This window comes from Numida meleagris, chromosome 2, assembly GCF_002078875.1.
Source record: "Numida meleagris isolate 19003 breed g44 Domestic line chromosome 2, NumMel1.0, whole genome shotgun sequence".
Classification (NCBI taxonomy): Eukaryota; Metazoa; Chordata; class Aves; order Galliformes; family Numididae; genus Numida; species Numida meleagris.
This window is the reverse complement of record NC_034410.1, coordinates 118,885,964-118,906,820: the sequence shown is the minus strand read 5'-3', so window position 1 is coordinate 118,906,820 and position 20,857 is coordinate 118,885,964. Positions and strand designations below refer to the sequence as shown.

At 41.8% G+C, this 20,857-nt stretch overlaps 1 protein-coding gene and 1 long non-coding RNA gene across 5 annotated transcripts in view; one reads left to right on the top strand and one right to left on the bottom strand.

Annotated features, from left to right (window-relative positions):
• PKIA (cAMP-dependent protein kinase inhibitor alpha) overlaps window positions 1-20,109 on the bottom strand; it is a 38,672-nt gene extending 18,563 nt beyond the window's left edge. The window contains exon 1 of one of the 3 annotated variants that reach the window (XM_021386021.1): window positions 19,960-20,109. The gene's annotated coding sequence lies outside the window, so the exon portion shown is untranslated. Of the gene's footprint in view, window positions 1-19,412; window positions 19,611-19,959 lie in introns of those variants that run through there. The other 2 variants (XM_021386022.1, XM_021386024.1) reach the window with 2 other exon arrangements.
• Window positions 20,249-20,857, top strand: part of LOC110393305 — a 72,974-nt gene continuing 72,365 nt past the window's right edge. For both annotated transcript variants that reach the window (XR_002434948.1, XR_002434947.1), the window contains exon 1: window positions 20,249-20,750. This is a non-coding gene — a long non-coding RNA (uncharacterized LOC110393305). The remainder of the gene's footprint in view (window positions 20,751-20,857) is intronic.

Below are 20,857 nucleotides of genomic sequence, written 5' to 3'. Positions count from 1 at the left end.
AGGACAGCATCTGTGGGAGGGACCCCTCGTGGAGCAGAAAGTGACTGTGCAGGCGCAGCAGAGATGAAATGCTATGACTGACTGCAGCCCCTGTCTGCTTGAGGGAAGAAGGCAGAAGATGGTGAATGGAAGGAAGGTGTTTTTAGTTGGCTTTTACTTTTCTCACTGCTCTAGACTGTTATCAATTAGTAATAATTGCCTTTGTGACATACTTTGTCCCTTCTTAAAAAAGAAGGCAGAGGAGGGAGTAGAAGTGTGAGAAACAGCAGAGGGAACACTAAGGTCAAAGAAAGACAGGGAGGTTGTCCTCCAGGCACCAGAGATGCCCAGTTTTCCTAGGGGTGGCTGTCAATAGCTTGGTCAATGGGCTCAGCAGATGGAGCCAGCTGGCACCTGGGCTGCACATCTCAGGGCAGCCCCTAGCCTCTCCTCAGAGGACACCAGTGCAGCCACCCCATCGCCAATGCCCTGATGCTGGCATACCCACCAATGGAATTCATGCTTATCACAAGATCCTATGCAGATATAAATGGCCATAAGAAGCAGTTAATAGGCTTTTCAGTGTTTTTTTTTTTTTTTAAACTTTACTATCTTGCTGAGACTGCTCTGCTGTCACTTTCTTTCCTCTTCAGACTGGGAAATCAGAAGCACATGATAATCTCGTTTGTAACCTGTCCCTGATACCATGTAGCTGATACGTGACAATCTCATTCCAAGTGAAAGCTATGTGTCAACTGTGTTAATACCGTGAGCAATACATAAGGCATTATCGTCTACACATCAGTCTGTACCATCACAGACCAGGATATTCTCCATGTTGTCAGTGACCATGATCCTTGTAGCCATGATTTCTATAAGCAACAAAAGCAATGTGGTTTTCCCAGGACTGAGAGCCCTTTTTTTTTTTTTGCATGAGAAAGGATGAGGACTCTTTTCACTGTTATTTTAAATAACTTAAACATGAGATTAGTCTTGACATTTTTAGGTTTCTGTACCAGAAGAAAGGTGGAGGAGGAGTACATATCAGCTTTTCAAACCTATAGGCAGCTTCCAAGAAAGCGTTCACTATAGTAACAAAATTGAGATCTTTTTTTAAAAATCACACCACGTTATTCTGTTGAATTCTGTCAGAAGAGCAAGAAGAGCCAAGGATGCAAGCATGCTGCATGGGGTGACATTATGGCTTGTAGGCTAAGCTTGGATTAGCTCATTTAAAATGTAAATACTCCTCAAGAGCAATAAGTTAAAAAAAAAAAAACTAACAAAAAAACAACAACAAAAATACAGTTGCCCATATCATAGAATCATAGAATTAGTAAGGTTGGAAAAGACCTACAACATCATCCAGTCCAACCATCCACCTACCACCAATAACCCCACTACACCATGTCTCTCAACGCTATATCTAAACGTTTCTTGAACACCTCCAGGGACGGTGACTCAGCCACCTCCCTGGGCAGCCCATTCCAGCACCTGACCACTCTTTCAGAAAAGTAATATTTCCTAACATCCAGCCTGAATCTCCCCTGGCACAACTTGAGGCCATTCCCCCTCATCCTGTCACCAGTTACAAGAGAGAAGAGGCCAACCCCCAGCTCACTACAACCTCCCTTCAGGTAGTTATAGAGAACAATAAGGTCTCCCCTGAGCCTCCTCCTCTCCAGACTGAACAACCCCATATGCAAGTAGTGTGCCAAGTTCTGGTGAATGACCAGTATGCAGAGGCTCATTTTCAGTTTCATGTGGCCAAAATGAGATATTACAAAGGACCTCAAGCTTCAGAAATGAATAAGAACCAGCTTTTATAAAAATATCTTAAGAGTAAATAGTGAAATAAAATGGCAAACCCAAACCTTATATCCCTTTTGAAAATTTGACTTCTTGTAATGTTGAAATGTAGGACACCACCCATGAAATTTGTGCTAATTCCGAGACCTGCTGACGTTGATGAAAACACACTATAATTTCATTTGAGTCAGAAATTCACCTATACCATTGGAAACATTAAAGGAGAAAGACACTTTTCTCTCTGCTGAGGCAATTGATGCCTGAATTTTCTGACATGACCATATTGAATTAAAAACTTCAGTGAGTATGTGCTTCACAGGCAACCTTCAGGTAAGTAAATTTTAACTGATTTTTTCTCTACCGTTACTTTGAGAAAATGTTTCCATTGCCTCAACCTCAGGCCTCCTACCTATGGCCTCCTCATGAACCCACAGAAACAGCACCAGTGTTTTCACACAAACAGCACTGATGTTTGTGTAACATAATAATCCATATTTATGCCTTCATCATAGACTGAGATGAGATCAGAGCTGAACTAAAAATAGAAAGACATCTTCATTTTAGAAAAAAGATTTTCAGCACAGTCTTGCCTTCATATGACAGTTCTTGGACATAGCCTGCTCAGCCTCAGTGTCTTTCTGTTTAGAATATTTATTTCCAAAATACCCCTCCTCCTCCCAGGCAATTTGCTTGTTAATGCTTTGTCGTGCATATCTAAGTCTGACTTCCAGAATCAGACAGTATTTGCCCCCTTTTATATTTTGCCTTTCTAGTTGCTCAGCACCCTACAGGGATTGTTCAAATATTACTACTCCAATATATATAAAGAAAAATTAATATATGTAATTCCATTATTAATTATTAAATGTATTTTTTTAAGAGTTCAAACACCTGAAACACAGGAAAAATATTCAAGAATCTGTAAAGCTAGAGTGAAGTAGAAATCTCTGCTTCCTCTGCTCTTCTATATGGAACAGTGCTGAATTCATATGTTGTTTCAGCATGTGTCCACTCCTTTCCATAGAGCTACTTTATATGACATCATTACTTGAACAATGCTCTGTATACAGACAGCAGTGATCTACACGTGCCAATACATTTTTGGGGGGAAGCACAACAAATCTTTTAGACATTTGACTCATAGACTATATTAGTAAAGTTATCTGTAAGCTCAAAGGGAATTTGGCTATTTACTTAAAACTCCACATTAAATGATGCAATGATTTCTGAGGTCTGTTAAAGCAATTTTCAGGTGAATTATTCTCCTACTTGGTAAACCTCAGCATACTGTTTAAGGAACTATCAACGCTGATGGGTTCAACAGAAAGTGAAAGCAAAAAATCCAATTTTCCCTACCAAAAATTAAATACAGTGGAATTTTTTTTCTTTAAGGATATAAAACTAGATTGTAGAGAGTAAGCGTAAAGGTGTTAAGTCTCCGAGTCTGATGATCAGAAGATGGTATTATTAGAACACAAGATTAAAGTGAAGAGCTATGCCATCCTCAGGACAAAAAACAGGATAGAGTACGACAGTCACCATACACATTTTAGAAATATAACAATAAAGAAGGGGATTAATTTAAAAAAAGGAAACAAACAAAGCCCCAAATCCCAGGAAACAAACAATGCAAGAAAACCACCACCACCACCACAAAAAAACCACACGGTGGTCCCAGGGAAAACAAACAAAAAAACAAATCACAACTTCCACACACCTAATCCCAAACAAATACTTCACAAAGCCTATTTGAGACATTTGCAATTGATTTTCCAGTTAACTGTTAACTTGAAAGATAAAAAAACCACACACAGAAACAAAAAGAGTATCACAGAAAAACCGCTACCAGCTGAAGAAAATGTACCACCACCTCTGATTTGAGGCAAATAGAGATGGTGATCACACTGCCAACACAAACTGTTTCAGTCCCATTATTAAGCATGTAATCAAATACTCCCGTGAGCTCTAACTCTGCATAAACTTTCTATGAAACTGCAAAGTATTACATCTTTTAGATGCTACAACAGTAGTAATCAAGTATTGCAGAGCTAACCCTTATGACTTCGAGACAATTTTTGCACTGCTTAGCTTTATATCAGGCTCTTTCTTCTGCACTTCTTCCTATTAATCTTGGGCACCCTAAACCAACAAGAATAGGGCAGAGGAGGTCTACAAACAGAATTGCACCTGATACTAGATAGAGAAGGTTCTTCAAGATCAAAGGCTGTTAGGATACATGCAAAAGAATAAGAAGCTTTTACTCAGCTTGTATAATTCATGAGAAAACTACTCTCCGTATACTTTTCCTTAAAGCAGAGATAAAAACATGATTTTCCAAGGCTATTTCTACTTGCCATGACAGAGCCCCAAAAGCAGTGTTGATTAGCTAATATCAAATAAGCCAGCACAGAATCTAGTAGTCATAATCCTGTACTAATTTTGTTACAAAGGAAGAATTATGTACAGGTAAAAGCAAAGTATAAGCTAAATAGTACAGGACAATTAAACTAGAAATCTGTGCTCTGTATAAAGCAGCTTCTTCACATTCTGACACTATGGGCAATACCAGTAAATATATCTTCTTTTCTAATTCTTCCAGAACAAGTATTTTCCACTAGCTATCCTAACAAGCCTGTGCAGAAGCCCTTCAGGAGCTGTTGAAAGTGAATACCCTACAGGAAAGGAAGCTATGAGGTTTGTAACAATGTTGGTAACATTCACTATATTCAACTATAAAATGCTGTCAATTTCTACAGTCCTTGCTTGATTTTTGTTTTTTCTTGTCCTACATCAGCACAGTTTGAATGCCGAATGATAAACAGTTACTAAGTGTACGCAAATTTAGATCTCGAGATTGCTTCAGTCTTCAGATTTCAGCATGTGATGGAGCTTTTCTTGAATTTATTCTATGTGGGTGGGTTTGATAGAAGAGCAAGTTTAGCTTGCCATGCTTGTTGTCATATATCTATTCGTATTTTTCTGCACGTTAAACAATTACAAACTCATTAATGCATAATTTGGAAACACTTATTTAGTTTGCTTCTCATTGTCTTAGTGTCAATTTCACTTCACATGTCAATCTAAGGAAAGCAAAAGCAATCTCTTCACAAAGATGTTTTACAGGTCTGGGAAATCACCAGCTTGCCATAGCTTTGTTCTTCATGTAGAAGTATGAGGATCATATTGTCTTGGCACCTGAGAGTCATTCTGCAGGATTTAGAAGCTTTCTGCAGGGCAGGTCTTGGTAAACTTCTGTATCTTTCATGATCTAGACATTCCTGTGAAATACACATTGAATGACAGAAAAGCTCATCCTGCGCATAACTCCTAAAGACAGCACGACATCCAGGGCTGTTCATGTATTTTGCTCCAGAGGAAAATATAAACAATAAAAATAACTGAAGGAGCAAGATCCTGAAGTGGGGGCTTTGTGTTTTGCAGCAGACAATTGTAAGATAGTCAGGAATTCTCCGCTGCAAAAAGGGGTGGGATCAGAAGGAAAGCAATTGTGCCTGTACATAGTAAATCACTTTCAACTGCTGCTGAACAGCATACAGCTTCTGTCCACTGCTGAAACATAGGTTCAGGTTCCTTCAATTTGAAGGCAGCCTGGAGTACAGGTTCCCTGCTTCCTTAACACGGCACCTTTATATGGAAGATAAGCAATTACATTCTCTTCTTCCCATCTCCAAGAGAAGGCATTAAGTTAAACTTCCTCAGGACTAGCGAGGCACACCTAGTAAATCAACTAATCTCTTTAAATCATGGAGAAACTTCAGCTGGAAGGGACATCTGCAGATCATCAAGTCCAACTTCCCCCTGCCCAAATGCAGAGCTAATGCAGTAATTCAGTCCGGTTGTGCTCATGGTCTCCAGCTGAGTTCTGAGTATCTCCAGGGATGGAGGTCATAGAAACATAGAATCATTTGAACTGAAAGGGACCTTTAAAGGCCATCCAGTCCAACTCCCCTGCAATGAACAGGGACATGTACAGCTAGGTCCCACAGTGAGTATGGACAACTTTGTATCATTGTTAACCTACTCTTATGATAGTGCTACACACCCAATCTCAACAAAAACACTGTAAAACAAAGGGTACCACTCTAGATATACATTGCTTAATCCATGATGAGTGAGTTTAAAAAGTCGTCACTATTATCAACATCATGTCATAGATGAAATAAAACCTCCAATTTACACACATAACCGAGTCTTAGTAGGGTGATTGCCTGAAATTAGTTTGGCCTGCTCTAGAGTTGCTTGATCCTGATGCATACTTAACATAATCAAGTATTTTATTTTTAGTCACCTCTAAACAGGTTTATAAAACTAGATTATACCTCTGTTTGTTGAAGGATAATAGCTCAGGTTTAGAATGAAGTTGATACTCCTTTCTATCCTGCTACAATACAAACTGTTAACATTACAGGCCAAAGCCACTAATCTATAAAGGATTAATCTACAACACTAAACCACAAAGGATGAGAGCTCTGACCCCTCACAAGGCAATTTTTCTCTCAGCCTGTGGTCTCAGGCAATGACTACCTCAATCTCTACTCACAGGCCTAGAACACAAGCACTCAGACTGCCTGCAGGAACCAGTCACTGAAAGATCCAACTGGGAGACTGAGGCAGCATCTATTAAATTACAGTCTGTGTAATTAGGCACAGTAAAGGCCACCTCATCTCCTGCAGAAAGACCTGTTAATTACTTTGCTGTCTTCATTCCGTTGCCATTTCTTGTCCTGAAGGACAAGCTGACATTTACCTCTTTCTTTTCCCCCTGCACTTACATCAGTCTATTCCTCCTTTGGAAAAAGGGAGTAGAAGACACTGATCCCAATATTCAATTAGGAACATGCCCCTTGATATTTTTAAGCCCAAAACACTGCTACAGATTGAGTAACCATTAACATTTGATTAATTAAGCCTGCAGAAAGTAAAGTATAATCTGATATAAAATTAATGCAAAGCATTCTCGGGATACCAGCTTTAATTATCTTTACTGAGGAATTTTCACTGGTGGAATCCTCATCAGATTCTACCCACACAGTCAAAAATATTTCTCATGAGAAGATGAAGATTTCCATATTTAACTCCTAAATTTGCAAGAACACACACACTTTGGACCTGAGCTTGATGATAACTGGAAGAGGAACACTGCTATATATTTTACTACTAACACCTATGCATAGTCTACATAATAAAGTCTTGCATCTTATCTACAAGCTGGGTACCATAATACTGGAGGCAGAACTATGATCTCCATTACGAACTGGCACATATGTAACAGTCTTATGAATGCCCAAAGTGAGAAGGTACTACTATATTGACATTATGAGCTAAGAAAGACTTGGAATTTTTTCTGCCCAAACCAAACAATTTAAAAAAAAAAAGCTGCAGACAAATAGTATGAAGCAAATCACTGAGGCACGTGGGTCCAGAGCACAGCACTGACCTTCATCTCTGTCCTTTATGGAAAAAAAATAAAAAATAAAGAAGAAAGGGGAGGGATAGAAGAACAGACTGAGCTGAAACAGCCAGAGGCCAAAGATGAAGGAGTCTACAAAGGCACCTCTCATACTGAGTTCTGGCTGCAGCAGTGAAAAACAAATAGTTTATAAATTTGTTTGTTGGTGTTGTGTGTTTTTAAAAGCTGCTTCTCAGAGACTCTTTGTGAGAGCTCACTCATTTTAATTGCTGACGTTTTTCCCTCATTTCTTCATCTTGAGTTTCTCATGCCATTTTCAATAATTAACTTGAAAGACCCAGCCAGCATCCTCAGAGTGCAACTTATACAAGAGGCTCTCTTGATGTTACTCGGTAGCATGCATCTGGCACAGCTGGTTGTCTTCTGTTTTCACAGCAGTTTTCATTTTATCTACTGCAAGAGAAGTAGGGAAGGTAATGCAACGTTAAACTGCCCTCTTGATCTTGAGGCAACATGCTGATGTCTGGAAGAATATTACCCTGTTGAGATGGAACTAGGAGCTGCAGGGGAGAACAGCCTGTACCAAAGTTCAAAATGCAAAAAGACAAATGAAACAAAGTTAATATTGTCCAACAGAGACGGCGGAGAAAGAACCAAGACACACAACGTAATCACAAGGGATTAATGAGGTGTAAAACATTTAAATGAGGCAAGCAAAGTGATGAGTCATATGGAAAGAAAGAAATGCCCAGTTTCAGTGTTTTAACAGTTTCAAAGGTTTCTAGCAAGAAAGCGATAAGTCTGGTGGATTTAATACGTGAAACTACAATGAAGATAAAGCCACATGGCTGTTAGCAAGTTCACAAGGGCCAAATTTAAACTTTTTTTTCCCCTGCTGTTTAGAGACCGACAGTTGGAAAAAGTATCACGAACATCACAGGAAAAATAAATAAATTTAAAATACATTTTTCAGAAGCTTTGTCAGGACACTAACGTAAAAGCTTCTTCCCAGCTTTTTCTTAAACCAAAGGCTCCTGTAAAATTACTTCCAGGAGACTGCACAGATCTTTTACTAACTTTGCCACAAACACTTAGAAAAAATGTGGTCTGTATTACATTGAAAAAGACAAAAAAAAAATCTCCACAGTGTTATAGAGGCCTTTAAGATATCTGAGGAGAATGCTTCGTTCTGTTTGTGCTGTCTTTGAACTCATCTAACAAGCAAACATACTCAGTGAGCCCTACTAAAAGGGTATTTTAGGGTGATGAATTGGCTGTATTTAAACAAAATCCTGACTACCAATGCTTTTGAAGAAATATTTCACATTTCCTTGAATGTAGAAAAAGGTTCCCTTTGCTTTTCTTTTTTTTTTTTTGCTGGGCGTGGGGAGGGTCACAGAGGAGAAAAAGTTAAGGGAACACACACTAATATTGCAGAACATTGCAGAGTCTGAGTAAAAAAGGGAATGCCGTTTATTACCGAGTACATATTCAACAGATAGATTGCTTTGGTATTTAATGAACAGATAAAAACTCTTGTAACTAATCCATTTTTAGAAATCCTTTTACAGTGAACTCAAAAGCAGCTGCTCAGTCTGGGTCAGCGCTGACCGAAACACTACCAGGGACTTGTTGGAAGACATCCATCACACCTCTATGACAGGTACAAAAACGTTCCAGTGGGTAAAATGTGTTGTGAATGTCACATACCACATGCTCTACTGCAACTGTCTACCACCATGTTGCCTGGCAACATGGTGAATAATAGAACTAACCAGCAACTAGCCAGCAAACCTGGCAGATAACTTAGGGGTTAAAATAAAGATAAAAGGGGGTTGGGTTGGGAGACATAAAGTGGTATTAACTTCAGATTTCACTGAAATACACCACTAAGTTTACTTGCTGGAACCAAATCAACTTGCAGTCTCCAAAAATACGTAAAGCCAGCACGTTACAATCCCTTTGGTTGGGTTCATTTTTCTTCAGTTGATCAGCAGCAACTGGCATTAGTTATATTACTGTCCTTCAAAGCATTAAGTAAAACGAGCATCACTTTTTATACTACTTTATACTACGACCTCGGTAATTTTAAGTTATTATATTTATTCATTTTGAATAAAGACATAAGCTTTCATTTGACTCTTGTACTTTTTTTTCCCTGTTCCAAAACACTCGAAGGAACAGTGGAGGAGCATGAAAGAAGGAACAGTGGGCAGTTCCATTTAAATTTTGGTGTCACTGATGTTTTCTTGAGTAAGCTGTACTCAGTAATGTGGGAAAAAGAGCAAAAATCAACTAAGGAAGGCTTAAGTATTTTAGGGGCAAAGACAAAATTATTTCAGTTGATAATACAAAGCATCACATCAGAAAGGCACTTCAAGTAGCCAAGCCTATGAACGACAAGTTGGCAAAGCCATTTTAGCTCCCTCCCTCACAGCACCTGGCAGAATGTTTGGATGTTTGAGATAAGTCTCACATGTGTAAGTATGCACTCTTCCTTCATCTCGGGATAGACAAGAAAGCACAACCTCATCCAAGCAATTATGGAAATAGGAATATTGCCAAAACAGGTATTTTTTTTTTTATCAGAAAGCGAGGGATCCTGGCTGCAGCTATAGCAAAGAAAAAAAAAAGGGCAGCAGAATTGCTCAGCGCAGTAGCAGTGGTAGTGTGACTTCCGTCATTTTGAGATGAGAATAAACTCCTAAAAAATGTTTGCTTGTAGAAAAACATAGCAGAACAGACTATAGAACATTAAACAAGATTCTAGTTATGTTACAATTGCATACTGCACAAGTACCTTGCAGATTTGTCATGATTAAATCTTAGGATGAGAGCTAGGCACTTCCATTCCGTCTACACCATCCCAGTTTCCATGGAAAAAAAAAAAAAAAGACATCTCCTTGTGCACAGTCCAAGTAGGTATGGTGCAGATGATTCAAGTGCAAACACTCAGCTGGGTACTTCAGAGCTTACGCCAGTCTCATTTGTCTTGTGTTCAAAGATGCAAAGATTTTCAGAAGATGAAGGATCCTTTATGAGTAACTAGTTACTGTTAGATATAGCAGTGTGCAGCTTTTCCCACATGAAAACAAGCATGCAGCTACAAAAGCCAGGATGCGTTTGCTTTAAGTTGTATACAGAGATGTTGAGATGGGAGGAAAGTCACAGAAAGTGGTCTATGTTTGGCTATGGCTCTTATTTGGAGAAAGAGTTGACAAAAACAGACAATGTACTGAAATCCCTGGCAACAGGTCAACAGCATACATGAAACTGTTCTGGTGTTCAGTGTTCACAGACACTGCTTAAATTAAAATGAAGACTACACTGTTAACCCCTGTTCCATACAAACAAAAGCTGAACAACTAAACCTCCTATCTGTCCCCAAGCATGCACAGACACAACGAGGTACTCAAGTGCTGCCCAAGGCTCAAAGAATGCACGGTGTTCAGCAAGTGGCTCAGATCACACAACCCAGCTAGCAGGGGAAAACTGGTCAGATTCGTGGCGCTCTTCTTCTCACTCCAGTGGGAAATTAGTGCCATGTACCACAGGAAGACAAGCGGTCATTTGGATGCTGATCCCAGAGAATTGCTTAAAACAAGTTCTTCATCCTAGAATTCTGCCTCATAGTGTGCTTAAGCTATCATATACATTTAAAAGTACACAACATGCTAGTCTTAAAAAAAAAAAAGAAAAAAGTATATGATACTAGTTAAAAATTAGTATTTGTAAAATAATGTGCTACCAAGGCAATCCCAACTACAAAGTCAAAAATCTTCCTTACTGAGAAATTCAGTAAAGAATATGTTTGGGAAATTTGGAAAAGGAGTATCAGTGCCTGGCTTAGCCACACCAAGAAAGAGAGAGGAGGGTGGAATAACAGAAATAACTAAGTGTGGACTTGGAGAATCTAGCAAACCTACACACAAGACATTGGCATAGTGCACTGTCTCACTAGAAACAAGTACTTCAGAAGCAGAGCTGCAGCCTGTAATGGATAAACACCCTTCAAAAATTACTTAAATGAAGCATAGAAGTGACAGGAAAAAGAATTTTCTGCTTAGAAGGTAACAGTATGGTCCAGTGCGCTGCAGCAGTCATCAGACATCAGTGCCTTTTTCTAGAGATTAGGCAGAAATAACTCCCTGCTCTGCAGTTCTACTCAAAATACACTATGTCTGTGGGAAAACAATGTTCGAACCACACTTTTCATTCCATACTTGTCAATGAATATGGAAGGATGTTAAGTGTTTTAAAGTCTTCCGTGATCAGAAGTGCAGCATAAATAATACAATTCTCCACAATCTGAGAGAGGGAAAGTAAAATAAATTATTCTTGCTCTTTGGTTTGGATGGTAATTATGTAAACGTGAAGAATGTAAAATTGGAAAGTATCCGCTTCTAGAGTGACAACTAGTGCATAACACAAGTATCTTCATGCAGGTCCTTCCTTATGCACTAATGAAATCATTCCCCATTATTAGCTGTCTGTATATTAAAAGCTTATTGCTATATCTATATATAATTAATAGAGAAGTATTAGCGAGGAAGTGATGTCACATGCTTGTAATTCCTTACACACAGTATCTGTGTTCCTCTGGATGTGTGGCTATCAAGTTTGTGTTCTATAAATACCCTTCCTGTGTATGTTGAGGGTTGGTGCAATACTTTCTGTGGAGGCTGTGCATCTCTTTTTCATCATTTATCAGTGTTGGGGCTTCTGTAGAATTCAACAGAACATTGCCACTGCTCTGCACAGACCTTATAGTATCAAACTTGTTATAGCTGCAACAATTTATCTTCAAAAGGACACACAAGGTTGGCAACGTTCTTTTTGCAGGCAGTCACTCAGACTGAATGACACTGGCATTATAGAAATCTTTACTGCCTTATAACATTGTAGCTGCCATTCAACAGATCAACACCTGCACTTGTCACAGAGAAATCTACACACCAAAGAAATATTCAAGAGTCCTCCAGCTGTTCAGATAATTCAGGGAACTCCCTACTCAAGATCAATATTCTGCTTGGAAAAAGTTTTGATGCCTAAGAAATGAATGAAAACATTAGCAGCCTGCATGAAGCAAATATAGAATGAAACGTGCTTATCTCACTGAGAAAAAGCTTTGGTGTCCTTAGGCACCAGAGGCATGCTGTAATCAATACTGATAAGCCATGTCTCTTCCTCGAGTCACACAGCTTCATGCATGCTTCATTCACATTTTTTAATCACACTTCAATTCCATGAGACTTTACAGATAACAGTTAATTAAAACACAGAAGTCTGTTTTTGGGCTGTTTTATTTTTTTTTAATTCATGAAGCATTTCACATTATACCTGGCTTTTAGAGTACGATTCTTTTTTTCCCACATGCTCCAATTCTTACACACATTAGTGGATCTTTTTTGTTCATTTCTCGATCATCACATCTATACTCACACATGCTAGCCCAGCTCCATAACCTGCCATTGTCCCATTTATAGTCTCTCTTCCTTTGTAGGGCTATATGCTATGTGTTTTTTTTTTTCCTGATATTTTAAGGCACACACTTTTTATATTTTCCCACACTTGTAAGATGGACATTCTGATAACCAGCTATCAGCTTCTACTCATCTCCTGCTAATGGCACCCGTTCCGCTCAGTCTCATGGCAAACATCCTACTGTACTGATCCTACAATGAACTACACAGGGGCACCAGAGACCAGCCCAAACAGAATGCAGAATTAATAACTGGGGGGAGGGGGAAACAGCACTATAGAAGACTAGGACTTACTTCCTTACACACCACATACACAGAATCATTTAGCTGCCAAAGCACACCGTGGAGGCTGAGAATGTAAATCTGGGTAACTGAACAAGTTCAGTGAAGACATTATGTCCCCTGAAGTTAAATTGTAGTGCAAATATTACTTGATAGCATTGATGAAGAGTTTTGTGAGCTCTAAGTGCTTAAAGACTCCATCAAAAGACGATTATGTAATTTATATATTACTTCTCCATCTATCCTTTACTGAAAGCTTGCCAGTGGTCTTATTCCAATAGCAGATTTCTGCTATTACAGGTTAGCTTTGCACTGGTGTGCTACAAAAATCTCTTTCGGTAAAGTTATGTTTGTCCTAAACAGTCTGAGCACACATCTGGCAGTCAACATCACAGGGTAAACAATAATTTTATTCGTTCCACTCAGAGCAGTAGATCTTAAGAGCTTTTGCTCTATGTATATGAAATGCGTCCTTCTTTCCTTTTTCTGCTACACAATTTTTTCCAGTGCATAGCAGTGCTTGCTTGGAATTCACAAGAAACATACAAAGACCAAGAATGCACTGTGCCTTAAGCAAGAACTTCAAAAAGTTTAAGAGCTGCAGAGTATGTTTACTCTGATCTCCTTTTTAAGTTTACATCCCAGTGAAGTGTGAATGATAATGAACTGCCACTTAACATCAAGAATTTTTGTTTGCTCTCTTGAGGATAGATGATTTCAAAGTGAAAATGCATTGAATGCGTTTCTAATTTCTACATCGATCAGGTTGTAGCAAAACAACGAACAAACAGAAAAACAACCAAAAAAATCTCCCAAGTCTAGAGTTATACGAGAGTTACATATTAGGCAGAACTCTGGAAACTCTTTGAAAGCAAAGCTGAGAATCCAAATCACTCTTTATACTGGACAAAGAAAATGCGAAATTGATGGAACATTTACTTAGATAAATTTAGTTTAGTCAGTTTGGAACTGGCTTTTCCATGAAAAATAAATAATAAAATAAATAAATCAGGAGATGCTCTTGATCAAGGGCTAACTTCCCAGGTTATTCGCTTTCCCTTGCCATAAAGTGCAAGAGCTCTGCTCTTGAGTCTTCAAACAAAGAAAGTTCAAAGCAACTGAGCTCAGGACAGAGCATTGAGAAGTGGCGTACTCATACATTTTGTAGTTTTTTGGTTGATCAGGCATCCAAATAGAAACAGTCACTTCACACAACACCTTGTACACAACTCAATGACACATTTCTCATTGAAGATCACAGTTTCGACTCTCCTGTGAAGATGGGCTCTTTCCTACCTATGAACAATCAACAGATTGAATAGAGATGCTGAACAGGAACCAATTTAAGGCTGCTACTGAAGTAATAATATCCTTTACCAATATGATCCACAGTATTTTAAGTGAGGTTTAACAAGTACTATAAACAGTATCATGGTAGGACCATTAATAAGCATCTGTGCTATTTTAAAACAACAGGTGGTGAGATCGTTTCACCAGTTATGTGCTCACCATATGTGTAAATGGAAATTCTGTAGGAGGTAGAAGGCAAACGAGAGAATAGTTAGCAAATACATATATATAATAATATATTTATATTAAGATATATATGATCTCATTAAAGCTGCAGCACATTTTACAGGCTAACCAACAGCTGCCAGGATAACTTCAATGTATTTTTGAGTCTTTTGGGATAGCTTCTGGAACAAAGATGTGACAGAAAAGCACTCAAAGTAAGAAAAACTAAGACTGTACGTTGGGGTTAGACCTATTTGTCTATCAATGAATCACTGGGGCACTAGTGCAGAAAACAATGCACAACGTTTCAAAGACCAACCAGCTGCAATGAAATACTTCTGAAACAGGACAGGACAGGAATACTTCTGAAACTGCCCATGAATCCTGAAAAGCCAAAGAACAGTAATATAGCCAATTTTAATATTCATTTTAATAATGTTTAGAAAACAAAAATCTACTAGAGAGAACTACACCTGAGAGGGCACGGGAATTCTTCCTCCAGAAAGAAAAAAACCCTCTAACCTTGATTCACTCAGAAAAAAAGACAGAAATACCCTGAAATCATTTTATTACCACAGAAACGCAGCTAAATTACAAACGCGGTGTACTACCAGTATGCTACGGCGCACGAAGAACACTATCATATCTTACTAAATATACAATAAGAATTAAGAAAAAATCTAATTGTTTGATCTGGCATTTGCCTGGGACATTAGCACCGACACTCCTACATGAGATTCCACTTTGTTACTTTCCATGCTGACACATTTGTATATAAAAACATGGATATTTTATGTAATCATATAGTTCTTACACTAAAAGGTCTTTTCCATTATCACGTTATTTTAATAGAGTCATGCTGTAACAGGATAAACCAGAAGATATCTTGATAGCTTTCTTGATACTAGTCTCTCAACGTGTCATGAAATTGATACAAAAAAAGTCATGCTTGCGTCTCTCTTCAAGAGAGAAACTTAAATCAAACTGCTTTTCCGAAAAGTATGCATGAACTCTGTTCTTATATCTTTATACTGCAGATATTAAATATGTGTCCTTATAATCTGGGTTGTGAAGTGCCGATGTATTACATTAGTTCGATGTACAAAGGTACTTAAAGCCTGTTTTTTTTCCATTGTTGATATACATAGGTTGCGATGAAAGTAATACCATCTATTTATTTCCATGGAAACTACAATAGATACAAAGAGCACAATAACACTACTTGGACAGAACAAATTCTCAGCTACAAAGCACTGTTTTTCAGCACAGCCACCACCATTTGCGATGCATTTTTGCCAGTGATGAACAAGAGCCTGTGTGCCACGCTTGTAAAAATCTGCATGGCCAACCGCAATGTGGTTAGCCTTTCACACTGCTGTCACCACTGCTGAAATGCACCACCCACCATCTGACTGTGCTCACGCCCGCTGTTTGGTCTCCATAAACATTCAGCAAGTGTTAATGAATGTCAATGGGTGCAGTTTTCTTCCACATGGAGGACTTCAATTACACCATTTTGTTTCACACTCACCTCCATGTCAGATGCCATTGCATCAGACAGACTGCCCCTCTGCTGCCATCTATCATACAGCAACAAAGTGTATCAGAATATTAGAGGAAACGTTCATCCTCTACTGACAGTTGCCTCTGATGTCATGGGCCAACATAGTAAAATAGAAGGCATTGCTTTCGGAGCAGCCTTCATATTAGGGATGAATAAAACTTACTTCTAACAATTGTTACCTCTGCATTTGACTGACTACTCACATAAGAGATCTTGTACTGACCGCAATTAAAGAATCCAACAGAAGGTTCACTTAGGTGGTAAGAAATGAAATATAAGTTGATGGCTGGCATTTAATTCTCAAGTGGAAGTTCTTCCTTACCTAGAAGTGCTAGTTACATAAAGGGCATCATTTGAAAGCATTTGAACGTTTTTCTTATGAAGACAGTAAACTACTGCTAAAATACTGTTTGCTTACGTCAAGTGTGTGCATGTGAGTGTAAATAAGATATCTGTCCACTCATATTCTGTTCCAGTCTTTCTTTATATCCTAGACTGCATGGAGTTCTTAGTTTGGGGAAAATACACCAACCCCAAGTCTAGTAACAACGTAACAGCCTTCCAGAGTAAGTGTTATCTGGGTTGGCTCAAACAGCATTAGGAAACATCAACTTCAGATATTCTCACACGAAGACAAATTCATTAACTGAACTGTTTCATTTCAGCCTTGCAAAGGATCACAAGCAAATCAAACCCTTGTTGTTTCAAGTGCATTCAGGGTTACTGAGTTTTCCAGTTTGTTCTCCTAAGGAAACAAGCTTCATGCAAACCTATCTGTCTGGCCCCTGCTCATAAATTTGGTTAAATGAACCTGTTGGTTCAAAGGCTGGCTGTGGCCCAGAAATCGAAAAGACAATTAAGCTCCTACAAATTATCAGAACTAATCTAAATGAAGAAATTTAAACAAGCAGACCCTCAGAGAAAAAGGCAACTAAGTCTCTGATGCTACCCAGTCTGTCCAGCACCAACCAGCTGGCTAACTGGGCTGTTCTGCCAGGCAGCAGGGCTCCTGCCTCAGATTAACTGCAACACAGATTGTTTTCTTTGCTTGGCAGAGGGATGTAAGTTATTGTAACAGAAGGTGGAAGAGGAGTTCAGAAAGTAATGGATTTACATCAGTGACACTGTTCGACTAAATTAACTAAATTTACACTGATCAGTATATACACACTTTTTCCCCCCCGTCTATGGACACATGCACTCTTCCACCTGACATGATTACACCATCTGTCTTTGGTGTACACATAAGAAAAAAACAAAAGCAATTCAAGTTTTCAGCATCAAACCAACCAGATGTTCTATGGTAACAACTCTTGATCAACCACTCCTTCCTCCCTGCCTCCACATTATTTTAGAAAGCATTAACATTCTTTTGAATCACTATTTACTCTTGCCAGGAAGCACGAACAGCTATATTTACTCTGCTAATGTTTTGTCATCATTAGCAAGAACTCATACCACCCTACATTTACAGCAACAGAATGGGAAGCCATTACTTGATGCTTTCTTCAAGAAAGGAATGGACTCAATATAGAATGGGTGGACTAATATGACACATATCTGAACTCAGATGCATGCTTTCTTTCTCCAGCCAGAGGCAATTACAGGAGAAATCAACCAAGGACTACAAGAGTGCAATTGCTGAGACGCACAAACATACTCTTTTTCTGGACAGAAAACAATAACAAGAATAACCACAAACAAAACAAAACAAAAACAACAGCAGATGCGTGATAACTCAGGCTCCCAACTGTTTCACAAGAAAAAAAGTAAATGTTTGGTAGATGAAAGATACAGGTATGACAGAATGGGATACACTTTCCCTGGTTTAAAAGGTATACATTGGATGTGTCACAGAATACTTATATAGGGTTTATATGGGGCCATAGATAATGACTGGTCTACAGAAGACAAACCCATCTGTTGAACTAATTTCTGACACTGCAATTCATCAGTTGCTCTTTGTTCCTGCCTTATGAAGCCTCAATTGTCTTATATATGCATTTCCTGTCTCTGTAGTCATCAGCCTTCTGCCTCCCCAGCAACAGTACTGAGGCAAACAGATGTACTTAAACATCTTCCCAGAAATAATGGCAACAGATCAAGCAACTGCCTATTACCTCTGTATGTATTATTTTTATCACTAGCACCATGCCCAGGGCCTTCAGCCACAACTGAGGAACCACATCTATCGCAACTACACGAGCTGCTCCATAAACACACAGGATAACGGGATCCTTTACAACAAGTGTGTAAGTAAATAGATGCTCAATAAAATATCGTTCAGGTTCTAGTATCCTGTTTCTGCTTTTCAGTACGGAAAAATAAATACCTTATCCTTCTCTCACTACAGGCACAATCACTATTTCCACTTCCAAACTAAAGCATGCAGAGCCAGCCATTAACCACTGCTCCACGCCGACAGAGCTCACTCTAATGATGCACCTACGCATGCCACCCCAGCCTCCTATACTGACATGCCATCTTTGGAGCAACCTTTTCCAGAGCAGAATGAAGAACAAAAGATGCCAAACAGACTCAGGCCAAGCAAGTGTTGCTCCCCTCCTGCTCTGCTCAGGAGTGCTCATGTAACCTGCTGCTGTGTAGGTTCCGCAAGGAAGGTGCAAGGCCAATGACCATGCTATGCTGTTGCAAGTACTCCCATTTTTCCACTTAGGAGCTGATGTGATAGCAAAGCAATCCGATGGTTCCTCCATTTACCGAACAAAGGCATTTACAAGTCACCAGTATTTTTGTTTCAAACCACACTCTAGATGATGGAAACAGAGAAACAGGGACAGCACAAGAGGCCCCCGAAGAGCCAACAGCATCCGCTTCGGTATAAGGTCTGCATCTCCAACTCCCCGCTCCTTTCAGTTTCCTGCAAAGCAACTTCCAAAACCAGGCAGGTCAACAAGACGACGGGCCCCGCAACCCCCTGCCCCAAGATGTCTCCCCCCGACCTGCGGGGCGCCGCTGAGCCCGCAGCGCGGCCCTGCACCTGTCGCAGCCCCGCGGCCCTTCGTGCGGCCGGAACGCCGCCTCCCGCCGGCCGAACCCCTCCGAGAAGGGCAGAGCGAGCGGCGGGCAGGGAGAGGGCACTAAGCCACATCCTGACAGCAAAAGATAAAACGCAGCACCGTGGTGCTTCTTCGGGCGGCCCTGCCGCCGCAGGAGCGGGAAGATGGGAGCGGCAGCTCCGGCGCTGCGCGCGGGCCCCGCGGGCCGCAGCCTTCCCCGCACACGAACGCTCGGAGGAGCCGAGCAGCCCGCAATGCCGAACCGCGGCCGCTCCGCCGAGCAGCGCCGGGCAGCGCTCGGCGCTGCTCGCCCCCGCAGCCCCGCTCACCTTCCCAGCGGCCGGCTCAGCGCATCGTCCTCCCTCCCGCCCTTCTTCCCCTCCCGGAGCCGCGGGCCCGTCGGCACCGTGCCCGGCGCCGCGCTTCCCTCAGCCAGCAGCAGCTCCCACAAGCGCTTCACCCCCACATCGCGCCGGCAGCTGCTGCTCCTAAATTCACGGCGCTCCGGCGGCATGAAGTCATCCTCCCCGCCCCCTCCCTGGGCCGCCGCACTCCGCTCCCGCCACGGAGGGGGACGCCGCTCCCCCCCGGCCTCGCCGCCCGCGCCCCGCGGGTCCCTCCGCTCCCTCCCACCCGAGGGCCGGCGCTCCCGCACCGCTGCGAGAGCCGCGATGCCCGGCGGCAGGCGGGAGGGAGGCACGTCCACCCACCCCGGCAAGGGGCCGCGGGTGAGGGTCCCACCCCGGGCCCTGCGCGCGATGGGCCGCTCCGCCCCGCTCCTGCCCGCCCCTCGCGGGAGTCCCTCGGCGCGCTGCGGGGCGCTCCCGCTCCAAGCGCGGCCGCCACGCTGCTCCCCGCGGCCCGGCCGCGCCGTACCAGCGAAGCGCGGGGTCCCGGAGCCAAGGGGCGGCCTCCCGGGGGGAGAGCGGTGCCGTGCGCGCGTTGCGTCTGTTCGGAAGGAAATCCCGCTGTAATTCGTGCCTGTGTGTGGGCGCCCGGCTCCCCCCGCTCCTCCCGCCGCCTCGGGGCGCGCAGGCGCCGCGCAGCTGTGCCCCCAAATGCGGCTGTGTGGGACAGAAGGGTTCTGTGTCGGGGGCTGCCGCTCTCTGCCCGGGGTGGGGAGGAATGGCGGTGCATCAAGGTCACTGGGACGCGCGGGTCCCATCGCAGGGCTGTCCTGACATTTTTAAGAGCCGCCAGTGGGCAGCACGGCTATTTTTGTTATTTATAGAGAGCTGCGTGTGTGCTGGGTGATCGACCCGCTGGTGAGGAAGGCTGGATTCCTGTCACAGCCCGCTCCCGTGCACAGGATGAGTGCGGCTGTGTTGCTGGCACAGATAACACCGAGTAGCCCGGTGCGGGCACGTGGCCAAGACACCCTGGTCCCAGAGCTCTTCGTGTTCCATAAAGCCAATGTGGAGACATTGTGATGGAACAGCTCCCAGGAACACGACGCTGTGAGCACAGGTGTCCCCAGGGCACTTTGTTCTATGGAGCGGGTGGGAGTGGGAGGTTGGGACGAGTGGGTAGCACCGCAGGTTTCGTGGCGGTGAAGTTTGAAGCGGGAGCAGAGCTCCTGAAGGAGCTGCTTCAGCGGCCTGGGACTGCTGGGAAGGTCCTCTGTACTGGCAGAGGAAAACAGGAAAGGGGAGAAGAGCCCCGCTAAGGTAAGGACGTTCCATCTGTGTCTCTCAGATAAACAGAAGAACTAAGAGCCTGAGTTCCCCTCTGGAAATTCCTTGTGTTTATTTTTATCACGATTATGGAAGGGCTT